The following is a 13,232-nucleotide window of genomic DNA, read 5'->3' on the forward strand; positions in this document are numbered from 1 at the left end:
TGAGCACACTTCTGGTAACACGGGTGTGTGGCCTAATATGCTAATGAGTTGTTCTGTCTGGGGTGTGGCCTAATATGCTAATGAGTTTCTGCTACTGGGTGTGGCCTATTATGCTAATGAGTTCCTGCTGAGCTTTTTCTACCAAAAAAGCCCTGCTTCTGGGTATAAGCTTTCGTGTGCAGTCACACTTCTTCAGATCAAGAAAGCTTACACCCAGAATTAAACTTTGCTGGTCTTAAAAGTGCCACTGGACTTAAACTTTGTTTCTGCTGCTTCAGACCAACATGGCTATCCACCCGAATCTGCCCCTGGACACAGTGAGGAACACCAGCTTAGCTGACGTTTAATGGGGATCTAGACAGATTCGTGGAAGAAGCATGGCTATGAGTCATGATGACTAAAGGGAAACTCCACACCTGGAGGCAGTCAAACTCCGAATGCCAGTGCTAGGAGGCAGCACCAGGAGAAGGCCTGGGCCTCCATGTCATGTTTGTTGGCCCTCCTCTGTGTGAGAGAGGATGCTGGCCTAGACGGACCACTGGTGTGATCCAGCAAGGCTCTTCTTACATTCTCATGTCCAGATTAATACTGGAGAGGATTTGGGTGGGTTCAGCCATCACTAACAGTTATGCATGAACAGATAAGATCTGGGTCTGGTAGCACCTTAGAGACCAACAAAGTTTTCGCGATTCAAACTTTCAAGTTTCGATACTTCCTTCGTCAGATACCGTGAAGGGAGCATTGACTCCCGAAAGCTTATACCGCAAAAATCTTGTTGATCTCTAACTGGGTGCTCCTGGACTCGAATCCAGCTGTTCTACTACAGACCCACACTGCTGCCCCCGAAACGATCTTCACATTTATGCATGAAGTCCCCCCATTAGCAACCCTACATAGGGGAGGGCAAAGGAAGGTTTATGGCATGACCTTAGAGCTTAGATGGCCATGTATGAAATTATAAAGCAGCCAGTATGTGATTAATAGCCCTCTATTTCCACTAAAATCCAAGAAACATAAATGCCCATTTGTTGTTGTTGTTGTTCAGTCGCACAGTCGAGTCCGACTCTTCGCGACCCCATGGATCATCTCCCGCCAGGCCCTCCTGTCTTCCGCCGTCCTCTGAAGTTGGCTCAATTTCATGTTTGTTGCATCGATGACACTATCTAACCATCTCATCCTTTGCCGTCCCCGTCTTCTTTGACCTTCAATCTTTCCCAGCATCAGGGTCTTCTCCAGGGAGTGCTCCCTTCTCATTTGGTGGCCAAAGTATTTGAGCTTCAGTTTCATTATCTGGCCTTCTAGGGAACAGTCAGGGTTGATTTCTTTTAGGATTGACTGATTTGATCTTTTTGCAGTCCAAGGGACTCTCAAGAGTCTTCTCCAGCACCATAGTTCAAAAGAATCTATTCTTCGGCGCTCGGCCTTCCTTATAGTCCAACTCTCGCAGCCATACATGACTACTGGGAATACCATTGCTTTGACCATGCGGACTTTTGTTGGCAGGGTGATGTCTCTACTTTTTATCATGCTGTTTAGGTTCGCCATCGCTTTCCTCCCAAGGAGCAGGCGTCTTTTAATTTCATGGAGGAACTTTGCGGCATTTTAAAGACCAAGTGAGCATTCAGAAGTACTTCGAACAGAGAATCTTAATCAGTGGGGCTTATTTCCAGGAAAGGGTTCTTTGGGTGGCACTTTAGGATTATGTGTTAGGGCATACCCTTTCATGGACTGGGGACCACTTCATCAGATGCATGAAGTGTTATATTCAGTGTGCAGAGATAGATAGGTAGAAAGACAGGTGGAGAGAGGCCCAGGCTTAGACACACCCTTTATAACTTCCTTGTTCATCATGCATGCAAGGGCATGGGGTCATCTAGTCCATGAAAGCTTATGCCAGAAGAAATCCTTGCATCTTTTAAGATGTCACAAAGCTCCTTTTTTCTGTTTTGCTGTTACAGACGTATGTGCTACTCCCTTGTCTTGAGTTTAAAAGGTGCAAAAAACTCTGACCTTTGAAACTTACACATTGTACAAGCAATTATTTTAAAAAGATAACCTGGAAACATTCAACCATTCATTGAGAAAACCAAAGTTAGTAATGAAGTCTGCTGGACTCCAGAGCATTAGAAATATTCTGGCATTCCAACAGCACCATCTCTTGGTTCCCTGCCTAATATCGTATATTTAACTTTGGGACGGTTGACTCCAATAGTACTCAGAGTACACCTCTGCAGTTTGTTTCTCTTATCTACTGGTATCCTGTCTTGTCATGAGCATGCAGGAAGGGGCTAGTTAAATTAATCCGCACAAAGCAAATAAAGCAAAAAAAAAATTCCAGCCTATATAAATAAAATGGAAGTCCTACAATAATCTCGTGTCACGACGTATAGCTAATTTTGGCCTCTCTCTCTGCTGCTGATACAACCTCTGCCTGTATGGGTTCCTTGGGACTAATTCAGGAGCAAATCTGCAAGACAAATGAATCGAACAAGATGCCCAAATCCCTCCAGTGCACAAAATAATACAACGGTTTCATATAAGCAAATACACGAGGAGAACTAGGGTTGCCAACTGCTGCCTAGGAATTCCTGGAGATTTAGAGGTGGTGCCAGTGGAAGTGGAAATCTGGGCTCGGATTTCACATCGCATCTATGGTATACCACAGTTTGTCCTCTGGTGCTGCTCTTTTCTCCAGGGGGGCTAATCTTGCAGTCTAGGGATCTGTTGTAATTTCGGGAGATCTCCAGGTTGCAGTTGGAAGCTGGCAACCTTTGGCAGAACAGTTAACAGAAACATGCAACAGACAGCTGTCTGCATTCCGTTAGACAACTGATTCTTGGTTGCAGTACTTTTCTACCCTTTCCCAGTGTGACTTCACAGATAAAAGTCCCCAGCTGCTATTACAATGCAGAAATCTGTCTTTTTTGACCTACTATGCCTAAAAAAAACACTGGGAGACAATTTCTGTTGGGAAATGGCATGAAAGGAGCTGGTTTACTCTTCTCCTAGCAACATGGATAGGGTGCCACTGCCAACCTCCAGGTAAGGCCTGGAGAGCCCCCAGAATGACAGCTCATCTCCAGATAGGGTTGCCAGGTCTTTCATGTGTTCTGGCCGGGCGGGGGGTTGTCTCCCTCTTTCTGGACTTTTCAGTGCCAGAGTTTTTTCTCAAATGCTAGAGCGCCCCCCCACACACACACACAATGTACCCTGCACAATGACATCATCTCTGTGTGACATCATCATGCCAGGAACATCGGCACAGATGGGGCTGCTTGGGCTGGGGCAGGGTTTGATTGTGTGGATCACAGCAAACTGTGGCAAGTCCTTCAAGAGATAGGAGTACCAGACCACCTCACATGTCTCCTGAGAAACCTATATAAGTTAGAACTGGATATGGAACAACTGATTGGTTTAGCATAGGAAAAGGAGTACGACAAGGATGTATATTGTCCTTATTTAATTTATATGCAGAGTACATCACGCGCAATGCCGGCCTGGATGAATCACAAGTCCGGAATTAAGATTGCTGGGAAAAACATCAACAACCTCAGATATGCAGACGATACCACTCTAATGGCAGAAAGGACCTCAAGAGCTTCTTGCTAAGGGTGAAAGAGGAGAGTGCAAAAGTTGGCTTGAAACTCAACATCAAAAAACCCCTAAGATCATGGCATCCAGCTCCATCACTCCTTGGCAAACAGAAGGGGAGGTTGTGGAAGCAGTGACAGACTTAACGTTCCTGGGATCCAAGATCACTGCAGACGATGACTGCAGCCATGAAATTAAAAGATGCCTGCTCCTTGGGACAAAAGCGATGGCAAACCTAGACAGCATAATAAAAAGTAGAGACAGCACCCTGCCAACAAAAGTCCGCATGGTCAAAGCAATGGTATTCCCAGTCGTCATGTATGGCTGCGAGAGCTGGACCATAAGGAAGGCCGAGCGCCGAAGAATAGATGCTTTCGAATTATGGTGCTGGAGAAGACTCTTGAGAGTCCCTTGGACAGCAAGGTGATCAAATCGGTCAATCCTAAAAGAAATCAACCCTGACTGTTCCCTGGAAGGCCAGATCCTGAAGCTCAGGGGTCATTTCGTAGAAAAAGAGCTAGGGAAACTCATTAGCATAACTCATTAGCATATGCCACACCCCCTGACATCAGGGGCCCGGCGGTGGACCTGCAAGGCCAGCGGGAGTGCGAGGAAGCCCCGCCAAGGCCCTCCCTGGCCCCAGGCAGGCAGGGGTGGGGAGAGGCGGGGAGGAAGCAACTTACCCTCCCTCTTCTCCTGCCTCCTCCTGGCTGAATGAGGGCTGGAAGCGAGGCAGCCAGAAGTAGGGGGCGGGGCTTCGTCGTGTGCCCCGCCCCCTGCACCTCACCCGGGGGAACTGCGTTCCCCCGCATTCCCCCCCGAAATGACCTCTGCTGAAGCTGAAGCTCAAAAACTTTAGCCACCAAATGAGAAGGGAGCACTCATTGGAGAAGACCCTGATGCGGGGAATGATTGAAGGTAAAAGAAGAAAGGATGAGATGGTTAGACACTGTTATTGATGTAACTCCAGAGGATGGCAGAAGACAGGAGGGCCTGGCGTGATGTGGTCCATGGGGTCGCGAAGAGTTGGACTCGTGCGACTGAACAACAACAAAAATGAGCTTTCATGAGTCACTGCTCACTTCTTCAGGTATCTGAATTGACTTTTTTCCGGTGCCTGTCCCCTTTTGGGCTCCTTTAAAAAAAAAACACCTGATGAAAATGTTCTCTTTTGGGGTTGGAAGGTTGGGAATATTCCTACTCAGTAGCAGTTATCACAGCTTAAATAGTAGGGATGTTTAAAATGAGATTTGTCACAGTGATCACTTGTTTGAAGTAGTCAGTTGGGAAATATGTCCTCTTTATTGCCTTTCAAAATATGGTAACCCTAGTTTTTGCACCGTGGTGGTGGTGGTGGTGGAGGGGGAGGAGGAGGAGGAGATTGGATTTATACCCCACCCTTCACTACTGAAAGGAGTCTCAGAGCGGTTTACAATCCCTTTCCCTTCCCCTCCCCACAACAGACACCCTGTGAGGTAGGTGGGGCTGAGGGAGCCAGGCCTATAGCTACAGTGGGGCCTCCTGGGGCACGGCCCCCTGACTTCTTTCCAAGGCCCCACGACTTGGCTTGGAGTGCCATGAATTCATGGCTTGGAGTGCAGGCGCACGTGGCTCCCATGACTTCTCCCTCAAAGCATTTAAAGGGACCCCCGGGGGTCATGTGCAAATTTCAGTGCCCCCTGACTTTTTGAAAGGCCCCCAAACGAACAAATCCTGGCTACGGGCCTGGAGAGAGCTCTCTCAAGAACAGCCCTTGAGAGAACAGCTCTGAAAGAATTTATGACTGACCCAAGGTCACACCAGCAGGCGCATGTGGAGGAGTGGGGAATCAAACCCGGTTCTCCCAGATTACAGTCTTAACCACTCTTAACGACTACACCAAACTGGCTCTCAGAATAGGATTTTCAAGGGAAGGAATAGTCTGAAAAATAGCTTGGAATACTTTCCTATCCTTGCGAAGGATTTCTTCAGCTCCCCAGCGTGGATGGGGAGGGGGAGAATCAGAACCTCAGGTGAGTAGACATGAAATGTTCACTTCCAGAAATGTTATCACATTTTTTGTCCCTTTCCCCTTAAGGACAAACTCTTCTGAATCACATAAAACAATCACTAGAGGGCGCAATCGTTTCTCTAGACAAGTTGGTCTGCCTTGGAAGGTCTAGGATGCTCAGCATATTCGATATCCAAGGACACTGTAATTTTGTACACGAATTACAGTCAAGCCATGTATATTCTCCAGGTACAGCTGTTTGTAAGAAAAAGCCAGTGTATCTTCCCTTTAAAAACAGAATTGAGGACCAGGAACTGGGAAAGGTGCTTTGGACTGTGCTGCAAGCCACAAATTCAGTCATGTGTGCATTGAAAGTAGCACAAGAAACTACTCAATGTGCATACAAAGAAAATCACATGTACCAGGATTCTGCAAGTGTTCACTGCAATGTGTCTGGCTTTTGGGTCTTCAGGCAGGGTATACTTTTGTTTTAAAAATTCATTAAAATAAAAATACAGGTAATTGTAAATTCTTGAAGATTTCTTAGTTTTATAGAGAGCATAAAGGAGGTTCCCCTCATGGATCACTGCCTTGTCGTGGCGAGGGGGCTTGCGTGGTTCGATGAGGCTGTGGGCTATGCCGTGGAGGGCCACCCAAGACGGACAGGCCACAGCAGAGAACTCAGACCAAGAGTGATCCCCCTGGAGAAGGAAATGGCAACCCACTCCAGTATCTTTGCCAAGAAAACCCCATGGACAGTAACAAAAGGCTAAAAGATATGACGTCGGAAGATGAGCCCCTCAGGTCGGAAGGTGTCCGATATGCTACTGAGGAAGAGCAGAGGGCAAGTACAAGTAACCCCAGAAAGAGTGAAGCGGCTGGGCCAAAGCCGAAAACATGCTCAGTTGTGGATGTGTCTGATGGTGAAAGGAAAGTCCGATGCTGCAAAGAACAATAAGAACATAAGAGATGCCAATGTTGGATCAGGCCAAAGGCCCATCCAGTCCAACACTCTGTGTCACACAGTGGCCAGAAATACCAGGTGCCATCAGGAGGTCCACCAGTGGGGCCAGGACATTAGAAGCCCTCCCACTGTTGCCCCCCCCCAAGCACCAAGAATACAGAGCATCACTTGCACCAGAGTCCCTATCTATACCGTGTGGCTAATAGCCACTAATGGCTATTACATAACAACCTTGAATAAAACTTTGTTGGGCTTAAAGGTGCCACTGGACTCAAACTTTATTCTGCTGCTTCAGACCAAGATGGGTACCCACCTGAATTTACCACTAAGTGTCACTGTTGCTTAACATTTGTAGGTTTTCCTCTTGTGTTTCTCAAGGGCAGGAACAGGATGAATGATATTAATTAGTTCTCTGTTTATTCATTTGATTTATATCTTGCTCTATCCGATGGGCTTAAAATGGCTTGCAGCAGCTTTTCCAAATGCATTTCTGCCCTCAGAGGGGTCACAATCTGAATAAATGGTATGATAAAAGAGCAGGCTTGGCTAGGTGAGGAAGAGAGCTTATCCCCAGCTGTGTTCATCGCATTGGCGTCTCTGGAGCTTCAAGCATTATACGTACATCAGCATACACCATGCATCATCGGCCGTAAGGCAGGAGAGCATGAATGCAAACTAAGGGCAGCCTTGAACTGCATATAATGAATACAAATTGTACGTGACTTCTTTTGCAAAATGTGGGGGTGACAAACTATATATAACATGGAATGGCCTGCCTGAGGGGATCAGGACGTCTTCTACTCTCCTGGCTTTCTGCAGATTGTGCAAAACTGAATTATTCAAGATTTATGTTCTGCAGTGCCAGACTATACCCAGAAGAGATCAGGGCCCTGCGGGATCTTTTACAGTTCCACAGGGCCTGCAAGACAGAGCTCTTCCACCAGGCCTTCAATCAAAGAGCCACATCAGATAACTGAAATGTGATAGGGCCCTGTTCCTTTGGTATTACCGCGAACAGCCTGTGCCTGCCACATAAATTAATAGATAAGATGAGCTGACCATCAATACAGACTCTATCCCATGTGAGTATTCCATCACGATTGTTTCCGCCATCTCTATACAATGCTATAATTATTACATCTACTGTCACTAGCACTTTATGATCGTTTGGATTCTTTTATGAAAACTGGGGAGGGCAGTGGGCAGCACTTAAATACCCTCAGAAACAATTCTACTGTAGAAAGGATTAGCTATTCGAAAGCAGGTGAGAACAAAGAATCGCAGCAAAAGGGATTTTGGTAGCTGCGGGGCAACAGTGTGCTGGAAGCGGTCTGAATGAAGATTGATGTAAAACAAATGCAGAAACAAGAGAAAGCCCCAACACAAACTGGAAGGGAAAGCAGGAGGGAATGCAGCATGGAAGAATAGGATGCGCTCAGAAACCGAGGCAAAATACGGGCCCAGTGCTTTGTGGCAGTTCCAAAAAAAGAATATTGCTCTTGAGTTTTACACTGAGGGAGCCCAAGGGACAACACAGGTCAAATACTATTGGGCTTCTTCAGAGCTACTGACTGTTTTGCAGAGATTGCAGAACTGCTGGAAAATCCTTCCCAGATAAGGCTGTTGCTCACCTTTGGTAACAGGCAATGCTTTTGCAATGTGTGAGCCCAGTTAGGGTTGCTATAAAAGGGTGTTTCCACCTCCTGACCTTGCTGAGTTTATTTGGATTTATTTTTAACCCTTTCTATTCCAGGGGCTGTACCAGGAGCTCCCCTGGCCAAAGGTCACCCAACAGGCTTCATATGAAGGAGTGGGGAATCAAACCCGGTTCTTCAGATTAGAGTCTGCCACTCTTAACCACCACACCACACTGGCTCTCTGAGACGTCTTTGCTTCCAAACTGGAGTGCTGTTTTGAGGAACATCCACCTGACATCGTCCCCTGATCATCCACTTTCCAGGCTTCCCACATCCTTGGGATGCACTTTCTCAAAACTGGTTTACTACTATGTTTTCTGAAAGAACACAATACAAGAACTTTTGTATGGATGAGAAAAGTACATTCTTGAAGGTCCAATCCAGACTGGCACCATTTTTCTGCCATTCATCCCTTTGCAGATGGCATTTTTCATGCCACACCACTGGAGAGTTTTTAAGTCTTTTATTTTAAATTGGTAACTGCTATAGTTCTATGATGCTACAGAGCATCTTTCCCAGCATCAGGGTCTTCTCCAGCGAGGGCTCCCTTCTCATTTGATGGCCAAAGTATTTGAGCTTCAGCTTCAGACCTTCCAGGGAACAGTCAGGGTTGATTTCTTTTAGGATTGACTGATTTGATCTCCTTGCAGTTCAAGGGACTCAAGAGTCTCCTCCAGCACCATAATTCAAAAGCATCTATTCTTCAGCGCTCAGCCTTCCTTATGGTCCAGTTCTCGCAGCCATACATTACTACTGGAAATACCAGTAACAGCAGCAAATTACCTCTTCTTATCTCTTGACTTGAGTTGTCATGCGTCAGTTGCAACTTGATGGCACATTATTATGCCATAACCTGGATAGCTCAGGCTATCTGATCTCATCAGGTCTCAGAAACTAAGCAGGGTCAGCCCTGGTTAGTGCTTGGACGGGAGACCACCAAGGAAATCTAGGGTTACTATGTGGAGGTCCCTGCCACACGGGGGGGAACTGATGTGGCCAAAGTGCGACTTTGTAAAGCCTCACCAAAAGAAACACGCGGCGGCGGGATCAGACGGATCCCGTGAGCCGCCGCACAGTTGCTCCCCAGCATGATCCAATGCCAGGGAGAAAGCCACAGAAGGGAGCGTGAGGCAGCCGGCTGCGCATGTGTGCGCATGCGCAGTTCGGTGGGGAGCCTTGAATGCTCCTGAAGACAGGCGCGCCGGTGATCCCACTGCCGCACTTGCTGTGCCATTTCAGGTAAGTCCTCCTCTTTTGCTGGTTCTTTTTTTCAGCGCATTTTCGGCCTGAAGGGCCGGATCGGGGATGGGTGCACGCCGCTTCCCAGATGTTGCGGTGTGCTCGTGCCCATTTGCTGCGCCCTCGATCCGTCCCTCTTCCGGCCCAAAACCTCCCGTGTGACCGGGGCTGGAGCGAAGCAATGGCAAACCACCTCTGAACGTCTCCTGCCTTGAAAAATCTATGGGGTCACCATAAGTTGACTGTGGACAGCAAAAAAACGACAACTCTGCTTAGTATTTCAGCAGACGTTAGGCTGAGTTAACTCTCCATTGCCCGTTCGCTGTTATGATCCCAAAGAACGTGGATACTCGGGTTGTTTTCTATCCCTGACCTTGAAGCGCTTCCTGTGTCTCCCCCCCTTAACCCACATTACAGATTCCAATCCAAGATAAAGCAGATGTTCCAGCAGACAGGATGATGAACGGTGAATGTCAGTCATCGCCACACTTTTCTGAATCTCTTTGGTATGCCAAGCATGGGTTGACTGCCGGCATCCTTTTCTTGCAGTCGTTGGAATCCGAGGGGCACATTTCACCAGGGGTATGCCTGCAATCTCTGCCGCCACTCTCACACTCAAGATGGCCAACGACACGCTTCTCTCTGCTTTTTAAAAAAAATTCTACAGCCCGAGCTTGTACGAATGGAGCGCCAGTAGCTTAAATGATATATAAACCGGCATGCCCCACATGTGTCGGTGGGCAACAGGCTCTTCAGATCAGGTTGCCTACACGCCCTAGAGTGATACGAAATACCAAGCATAGTTGCCCCGAGGTTCACCCCAAGGGCCAGTGTTGTTTTGTCTCTTCTGGAGAACAGACCAGCTGTGTTCAGCACTTGTTACGGAAACGCAAAATGACCTTATTAGAAAAAAGGGCCTAACATCTTGGTTCCGCTGGGTGCTGGGTGCTGGACTGAGTTTTTAATAATTGGTGGCTCAGTGGTTAAGACGCTGAACTGCAGACCAGAAGGTTGGTAGTGCAGAAGTTTGAGACCTGAGTGCCATATGACGGAGTGATCTCCCGTCTCTGGCCCCAGCTCCTGCCAACCTAGCAGTTCGAAAGCAAGAAATTGCAAGTAGATAAATAGGTACCACTTCAGTGGGAAGGTAACAGCATTCCGTGCACCTCGGCATCTAGTCATACCAACCACATGACCATGGAGAAGTCTTCGGACAGCGCTGGCTCTTCGGCTTGGAAACGGACATGAGCACTGCACCCTATTTATTTATTTATATTTATTTATATTTGAATTTATATCCCGCCCTACCCCGGAGGCTCAGGGCAGCTAACAAGGGCACCATGTGCCGAGGTTAAAACAGTAAACACATAGTTTAAAAACAATAAATTACAATAAAATACAATAACAAATTTACAAACAGATTTAGACAAGATGGGTAGATCTTAACTTCCAAACTACTTCCTAAGATCTTATCATCTAAGCCGTGCCCAGGCGCCTCGCTCCCCCCTTGGGGGGCCAGGCAATCATGATGTTAATACGCCAGAGTATTGGGGGCAAAGGTGGAATAGTGGTGGCGGCGGCTCCTACTCAAAGGCCTAGTGGAAGAGCTCTGTCTTGCAGGCCCTGCGGAACTGAGAGAGGTCCTGCAGGGCCCAGAACTCTTCCGGGAGCTCCTTCCACCAGGTAGGAGCCGCCACCGAAAATGCCCTGGTCCGGGTCACTGCAAATTTAATGGATTCGACTGGCTTTCGAGCAAGGGAAACCTTTACCTTTTACCTTTTTATTATAACTTTGGTTACCTGATACTGGAAACAAGCCATTGGTCAGGGTTACCATCAACATTTTTGAGTTTCTCACAGATACCTAGCTGGGCACAGCTGGAAGGGTGAGAGAGAAGTTCTCAGCAAGGCACTATTTATATTTGTTAAGACACCTGCACCAGCACAGGTGGATGGCACTCCAGTTATCGTGACATTTTGACATCACAGCCGTCGCCCATCTTTCTTCAAAGGATCTCAGAGCAGGATTTTAGCCTCATGGTAAATCCATGAGGTCGGTTGGCTGGAGCGATCTTAGTTTATCTGAGGTCCAAACTTCATACCTGGAGATAAGAGGAGCAAACAAAACCTCAGTTTGTCCTGCCTGCTCAAAGAACCTCCGCCCACGCCCCAGGCTTTATACCGGGAGGCAGGAAGAACAAGCAGAACCCTGCCTCCTTTCTTACCCCTTGTAAATAAATAATAGACATTTTAAAGACAATGGATGAGGTCACACACATTAAATAATCCACTTTCAATCCCCTTTCAATGCACTTTCCAAGTGGATTTTGCCAGTTCACACAGTAAAGTCCAGTTGGAAAGTGCATTGAAAATGGATTATTGAGTGTGTGTAACCACAGCCAATGTTTTGCACAGCTCTAGCTTCCCTCTGTGTGTGTAACCACAGTCAATGTTTTGCACAGCTCTAGCTTCCCTCTTTCCCAACCTGCTTCTATCTCTGGGAAGAATAACTTTGGCCCTGGTCACAGGGCAAAGTTGCCGCGGGAGAGGCACGGAAGGTGGGCAGATTATCTGGGCGCGATCACACCCCAACATCTGGGAAGTGGTGCGCACTGGTGGCTTACCGCCGACAATGCGCATTTAAAAACTAGTACCTCCAAGGTACTAGTAAACGTTTGCCACGGGCTGCCTCCAGATGCCCGTGGTGTGATCACGCTGGTATGCGGCATTCCCCTCTGGTCCCTCGTTTACCCGCTGGCACCAAGGGAAGGACCCGTGCTGTGCTGCCGGTGCATCTGATCATGTAATCGCGGATCAAACTACGCCAGGGCAATTAGCCACGCCTCCCCCCCCCCGCGATATCCAGCCCGTGTGACTGGGGCCTTTGTTTGTAGATAAGACACAGCTAATGATTTTACAACACAATCCCACTCCCTTTTATCATAGGGTTGGCAACTCGTCTGGGAAATACCTGGAGATTTGGGGGGTTGATCCTGGGGAAGGCAGGGTTTGGTGAGGGGAGAGACCTCTGCAGGTTACAAGGCCAAACAGTCTGCCCTCCAAAGCAGCTATTTTCTCCAGGGGAACAAATCCCCATAATCTGGAGATCAGTCGTAATCAGTCGTAAGTCCAGACCTCACCTGGAGATCGGCAGCCCTATTTATCAGGGTATCACTCAGCTATACAAAGGGAAGACATTAGTCTGAAAACAACATTACACTAAGGGCTGTTTTCACACTGGTTGTTTGCCCCAGGTACAGTGCTTTTGGGAAATGGTTCCCCCCCCCCAGCTTCCCCCCAGCATCGTAGTGAACTTCCCAGAGTTTCCCAGGCTTTTCTCCAATCTTTCCCAAACATGCTTTTCTGCAAAGTTTTGGGAAAGGTCACAGCAAAGCTACCATATAGGTGGAGAAGTTCAGAGTTTCTTACCCATCACCATCACCACTGGGAGATTTATTTTTTAAAAAAAATCAGCAATTGAATACCTTTATATTAATATATACCAATCTATGTATCAGGTTCTCTGAATTCCCAGCTTTCATTTTTATGAAAAGTAAGTCTCTAGCCTCTTTTGTTGCAGGGGTATGCCTTTTACCTTATATCTCTGCAAGAAAGGCTAGAGCCTTACTTTTTTTAAAAAAAATGAACTCTAGAAATTCAGAGAACCTGATAGACAGATTGATTGAATTTTATATCAGTATAACGGTATTCAGTGCTGATTTAAAAATAAATAAATGCAGAAGCCCTGGGGG

This window comes from Gekko japonicus, unplaced genomic scaffold (genome assembly GCF_001447785.1).
Source record: "Gekko japonicus isolate JY-2015 unplaced genomic scaffold, Gekko_japonicus_V1.1 scaffold201, whole genome shotgun sequence".
Classification (NCBI taxonomy): domain Eukaryota; kingdom Metazoa; phylum Chordata; class Lepidosauria; order Squamata; family Gekkonidae; genus Gekko; species Gekko japonicus.